A 5770-nucleotide genomic window follows, 5' to 3' on the forward strand; every position below is an offset into this window, starting at 1 on the left:
GGGGGGGGGGCGCCGCCGCCGCAGGTCCCGAGGATGCTCCCCGGACGCCGCCGCGGGTCCCGCACCGCTCCCGCGTGCGTAACCGGACCTGTCAAAGCCTGCTCTCCTCGGGCCCGGCGGGCGGCAGGACGGCTCCACGCCCGATGCGGAGGCGCCCGCGGCCGCCGCCAGCGCGACCGCACCGAGTCCCCCCAAGGCGCCGACTCCGGAGGGGCGCCGGGGTCGGGGCAGCGGGGAGCCCGGCGCGGGGGACGCCCGGCCCACAGGCCGCGCCGCCCGGGACCAGGCGAGGCCGCGCCATCTGGTCGCGCCGGCTCCCCTCCCCGGCGGGTCCCGGCCCGGGCGCCCACGCGGGCCTCGGCGCGGAGGCGGGCGCGGGGGCCGGACGGAGCCGCTCCCCGCCCCGCACACAAAGCGACTCCGCGGGAGCCCGCCTCACCTGCAGCACCGGGCGCCGCGGGCCTTCGAGAACCATCGGACCCCGCTCCGGCGCGCGCGTCACAGCCCAGGCCTCCCGGTGCCGCCCGGCGCCGCCGCCGCCGCCGCCATTTCCTCCCGCTCGCCGTCGCCTCGTCCCCGCTGTCAGGTTACTCCATTCACCTGGGCCTGGAGCAGCCTGCGCCGCGCCGCGCCTCCGCCTCGACCCCTCCCGCCGGCGCCTGCGGAGACTGCGCAGAGCCCGGCTCGCCCGCAGCCCGCGCACGGCCCGCGGCAACGGCGCACAGCGGCTTGGAGAATCCCACCCGCGCCCGCGCCGCCCCCTCCGCGCCCCCACGCTCCGCTCGCCCTGCTCGCCCGGCGCCGGCATGAGAGCGAGCCTGTGATTGGACAGAGTGCGGCGGTGAAAGGTTAATCCTGGCCCCGCAGCCACTCAGGAGCCGGGAGACAGCAGACGCGGGAGGCGGAAGCCAGGCGGCGTTTGCGGCCCTGCGCGGGGAGTGGACCCGGGCGATCCACCGCCTGTGGCCCGGCGCCTTCGCCACCCTCCCGGGCCCGCGCGCCGAGAGTGCGGGGCGCCCGCTCAGCTCGGCAGAGCCTCCGGGTTCTCGGAATTCGTCCGCCTCCATTGTTGCCCCTCTGGCACCCACCGCCCCCTAAACGTGGCCCTTCCCCACGGCTGGGATTGTTCCCCGGAGGCTCAGCGCTCCTCTTACCACCGCCTCCCCTTTTTAAAGGGCCTTCCCACTCGCCTGGTTCTCCCCCGCGGTGGTGGTGCAGGGCCCTCCACATTTGGGGAGACAACAGACCCCACCCCCACCCCCGCCCCGGAACTACTGGGATAACCGGATAATGGGATGGAGCCGGCAGCCCCACTTATGTAAATTGATCATTTGCATAGGTCGCAACCCTCTGCCAAACCTCGTGGCTGTGAATTAAAGTATGGATGGAGGTCAAGTACGTGATTGGCTTAAAGAGAATCCTGTGAATAGCCCAAAATGTAGGCATCTCTGGCAGAGGACTCCCCCTGATAGACCGGTGTACTCCAGAGGAGGTATAACAGAGACCATGCTTCCAATCTTAAGCACTAGCAGTTAGCACCTACTACGTGCCAGAGACAGGGTTCCATACAGCAGCCACCGGCCCCACGAGGCTACCGGGCACTTAAAAATTGGCTAGTCCCGACTGGGATGTGGGACTCGGATGTGGGACTCGGATGTATGTGTTCTTTACGAAAAAAAAAAAAAAAAGTAAGACATCGCACTAATCATTTATTGATTACATGTTGAAGTGATAGTATTTTTTATGTTGGGATAAACATTAGTTTCACTTGCTTCTTTTTCTTTTTTCAATGTGAGTGCTGGAAGAATTTTAATGTCTTGTGTGGCCCACATTTTATTGCTATTGGACAGGCTGCTCTAGGGTTCACAGGCCTGTGATGCTAACCTGGACCCTGTGAGGTGGGGGTTGTAACTGCCCCTTTTTTAACAGCTGAAGAAACTGACTAACCTCCAGCAAGTAAGCAGCTAATTAAGTGTACAACTGAGATTAGAACCCTAGGTAGTCTGGCTTTGGGACTGGTGTGCTCAAATTTTGATCATGGGGCACCTGGGTGGCTCAGTCAGTTAAAGGTCTGCCTTCGGCTCAGGTCATGATCCAGGATCCTGATATCCAGCTCCACATGGATCTCCACATTGGGGTCTCTCAGGCAGGAGCCTGCTTCTCCCTCTCCCTCCCAGCTCCCCCTGCTTGTGTGCTCTGTCAAATAAATAAATAAATTTTTTTTGGTTTAATTTTGATCATATATCTGCCATAAATTGGCTTGAAGTTTCACTGAAACATAGAATGTTCATGGGCAAAATTAGGAAATAGAATGCTTTGGGCAGATGTCCATAAAAGCATTTCTTAGCAAAAGACCTCCCCAGTAACACACATTAAGGCTTTTTGGAGATAATCCTTTATAAGAAGGATGGCTTCTCAGGGTGAAGATAGGCTGGGATCCACTAGCAGTGGGAATTTGTGGGCAGGTAAAACTTTTAGCCCCTCCTGCTGTCTTTTCAACCTGTCAAGACTAGCTGAGCTTCTCCATCAGCAGGTTTGTCTGATTTTCACCAATTTTTATTTAATTTTAAAAATAAGTGGTACATACATATGGTTCATCCATCAGACAGCATAAAAAGAAACTCCCACACCTGTTCCCCTAACAGGTAACCAGTGTTTCTTATGCTTCTGCAGAACTTTTTTATGCATATACAAGCCAAGACTTCCTCATTTACAAAAATGGTAACATACTACACATAGCTACCATACCTTGCTTTTTTTACATAATATATCCAGGAAATATTTTATAGCAATATATACAGAGCTCCTTGCTATTTTTTTTTCAGTCCCCATAACATTTATTGCTGGGGTGTGCCATAATTTATTTAACCAATTCTCTATTGGTGAACATTTAGACTTCCAGTCTTTTGCAATTAAACATTGATCCATTTGGAACTGATTCAGTATATGGGATGAGGGATGGATCCAAATTATTTTTTTTTCCAGATGGCTACACAGTTTGCCACTTATTGGCCATTTGTTGAAGACTTCACTTCTACACTCTGCATTTTGTTCCAATGATCTATCTATTCATGCTCCAGTTGCTGATTTGTTTTTACATCTGGAGACCTAAATAGAGTTTCACACTTTGTTTGGATCACTAGAAATCTTAGAGCTAATATTTCAGCCCATGTTAAGCAATGGTACAGTACCATGTGCTATGCATTTTCTTTGAGCTAATTTTTATTTTCCCTTTGCCCTGATTATTTTCATAATTTTGTTTTTTTTGTAGAATAAGCCAGGATATAAATACACCTTTGTTTAAGACTCTCTGTTTGCAAGTAGCAGAAACCAACCTGAAGTAGCTTAACCAAAAGGGAAGAATTTTGTCATAAGGTTGTAGGACTTCTCACAAAGCTGGGAGCAGGAATAGAGCTACAGCAAAGAACTAAACCCAGGAGTTGGAAAGCTTTCAGGAACTCAAAGGTACTCTCTGTGTCCTTCTTCTGTGATTTTCTTTTTCTCTGTATTTGCTTATCTGTGTATTTTCTCTACTAACTAGTTCTCTCTGCTTTTCCATCGACACAGGAGAATATAGCCATTTCCCTATTCAGCTGGGAAGTCAGCCCAGTGTGGAGGTCAGAGCCCAAATAAAGGAAGGTGGGGTACAGACCTGCAAAGTCAGGTGGCTGATTATATATACAAGGGGACTACACAAATTAAAAACTATATTGAGGATAGTGGAAACCAGATTTCTCACTGTTGGGGAACGGGGTTACAAATACAGAAAGTGGACAAGCAAGAAGACTTGAGTGGTCAGATTGGAATTGGAGGTATTGATGTGAACTTAAGGCTTTCGGTATATATATAAAAGTATGTATACGGGATGCCTGGGTGGCTCAGTGGGTTAAGCGTCTGCCTTCGGCTCAGGTCATGATCCCGGGGTCCTGGGATTGAGTCCTGCATTGGGCTCCTTGCTCAGCAGGGAGTCTGCTTCTCCCTCTGCCTGCCGCTTCCCCTGCTTGTGCTGTCTGTCTCTCTTTCTCTCTGCCAAATAAATAAAAATCTTTTTAAAAAAGTATATACATGTGAATATATACTTCCTAGCTCTGTCCACTGAAAGAGCTTTGAGCAGCAACACTGTGAACAGCCAGGAGAATACCTCACACCCAGATCTAAACACCATTTTCCACCAAAAGGAACCAGGGGTCCTTGAAGAAATCTGATTTCAGGGTCAGGACAGAGAAAGTATAAGATGAGCCTGGACCTTCTTATTGGGCCAGAAAATAGGAAAATGCCTGAAGAGTGAGGGAGATATTTCAAAAGGACAAAGGAGTCCACTTGAAGGGGCTCCCACTGGCCAAATCTGGGAAATTGGAACATCAAAATAAATGATGATAGTAGAGATTATGTCCCATGGAGTAAAGTAGAATCCATGAGTCCATGCTGATGGGTTTTTTTTTTTTTTAATGAGTAAATAAATGAGGGGAAGAGACAGGCCATCCTTATACTAGAATGTAACTAATAAATTTAGAAGGAATGATGCAATTAGAAAATCACCATTTGGGAATGCAAACTTATGCAGCCACTCTGGTAAACAGTATGGAGGTTCCTCAGAAAGTTAAAAGTAGAACTACCCTACGGTCCAACAATTGCACTACTAGGTATTTATCCAAAGGATACAAAAATACAGATTTGAAGGGGTACATGCACCCCAATGTTTACAGCAGCATTATCAACAATAGCCAAACTATGGAAAGAGCCCATATGTCCATCAACTGATGAATGGATAAAGAAGATGTGGTGTGTGTGTGTGTGTGTGTGTGTGTGTGTATATATATATATATATATAATGGAATATTACTCAGCCATCAAAAAAATGAAATCTTAGCATTTGCAATGACGTGGATAGAGCTAGAGTGTATTATGTTAAGTGAAATAAATCAGTCAGAGAAAGACAAATACCATAGGATTTCACTCTTAGGTGGAATTTAAGAAACAAAACAGATGAACATATGGGAGGGAGGGAAAAAGGGAAAAACCATAATAAACTCTTAAAGATAGAGTACAAACTGAGGGTTGATGGAGGGAGGTGGGCGGGGGATGGGCATTAAGGAGGGCACTGTTTGTGATGAGCACTGGGTGTTGTATGTAAGTGATGAACCACTAAATTCTACTCCCGAAACCAATATTGCACTGTATGTTAACTAACTAGAATTTAAATAAAAATTTGGGGGAAAAATCACCATTTGTCAATCGTCAGAGAAGAACTATTAGCGTTTGCTAAATCTAGCGGGTAAAGGTTGGACAAGGAATGAGATAGTTACATAGGTTCAAAGCGTCTCCTCATAAAATTCTCATTTTAAAAACGAGAACATTACAAAAGAGAATCTAGTAGACATCACCTTACTCAAGTATTCAGTGTTAACTGTCATGCAAAAGGTCATAGACACACCCCACTAGTGCTACATGGTGCGGCTATAATATGGGCTTTACTGGGGGAAACCTACATGCACAAACATACACCCTATCCCCCGAACTGTCCTTATGACACAGCACAGGCCAAGCACGGCTATTATGTGGGTACCACGTCAAAGGTTCCCACAGGACGAGGCCTGTTTCAGCCAGCGGCCAGGGATACAACGGACAGAGCCATAGTCCAAGACAGAAAGTGGGCCCTGCCTGACACTGCATTACATGTTTATATGTTAGCCTAGTTGGGGCTGGAAAATTCCTAGTTTCTCCAGATAATAAGAAATATATCAAGGAAAACCCCAGATATGGTGCTAGG

The 5770-nt window shown here is 49.1% G+C and overlaps 1 protein-coding gene across 4 annotated transcripts in view; it reads right to left on the bottom strand.

The window, feature by feature from the left end:
• DICER1 (dicer 1, ribonuclease III) overlaps positions 1-708 on the bottom strand; it is a 69799-nt gene extending 69091 nt beyond the window's left edge. For 2 of the 4 annotated variants that reach the window (XM_032405861.1, XM_032405863.1), the window contains exon 1: positions 440-708. The gene's annotated coding sequence lies outside the window, so the exon portion shown is untranslated. The remainder of the gene's footprint in view (positions 1-439) is intronic. The other 2 variants (XM_032405864.1, XM_032405862.1) reach the window with 1 other exon arrangement.
• Between the last annotated feature and the right edge of the window lie 5062 nt (positions 709-5770).

Source organism: Phoca vitulina, unplaced genomic scaffold (assembly GCF_004348235.1).
Source record: "Phoca vitulina isolate PV1807 unplaced genomic scaffold, GSC_HSeal_1.0 scaffold7, whole genome shotgun sequence".
Classification (NCBI taxonomy): Eukaryota; Metazoa; Chordata; class Mammalia; order Carnivora; family Phocidae; genus Phoca; species Phoca vitulina.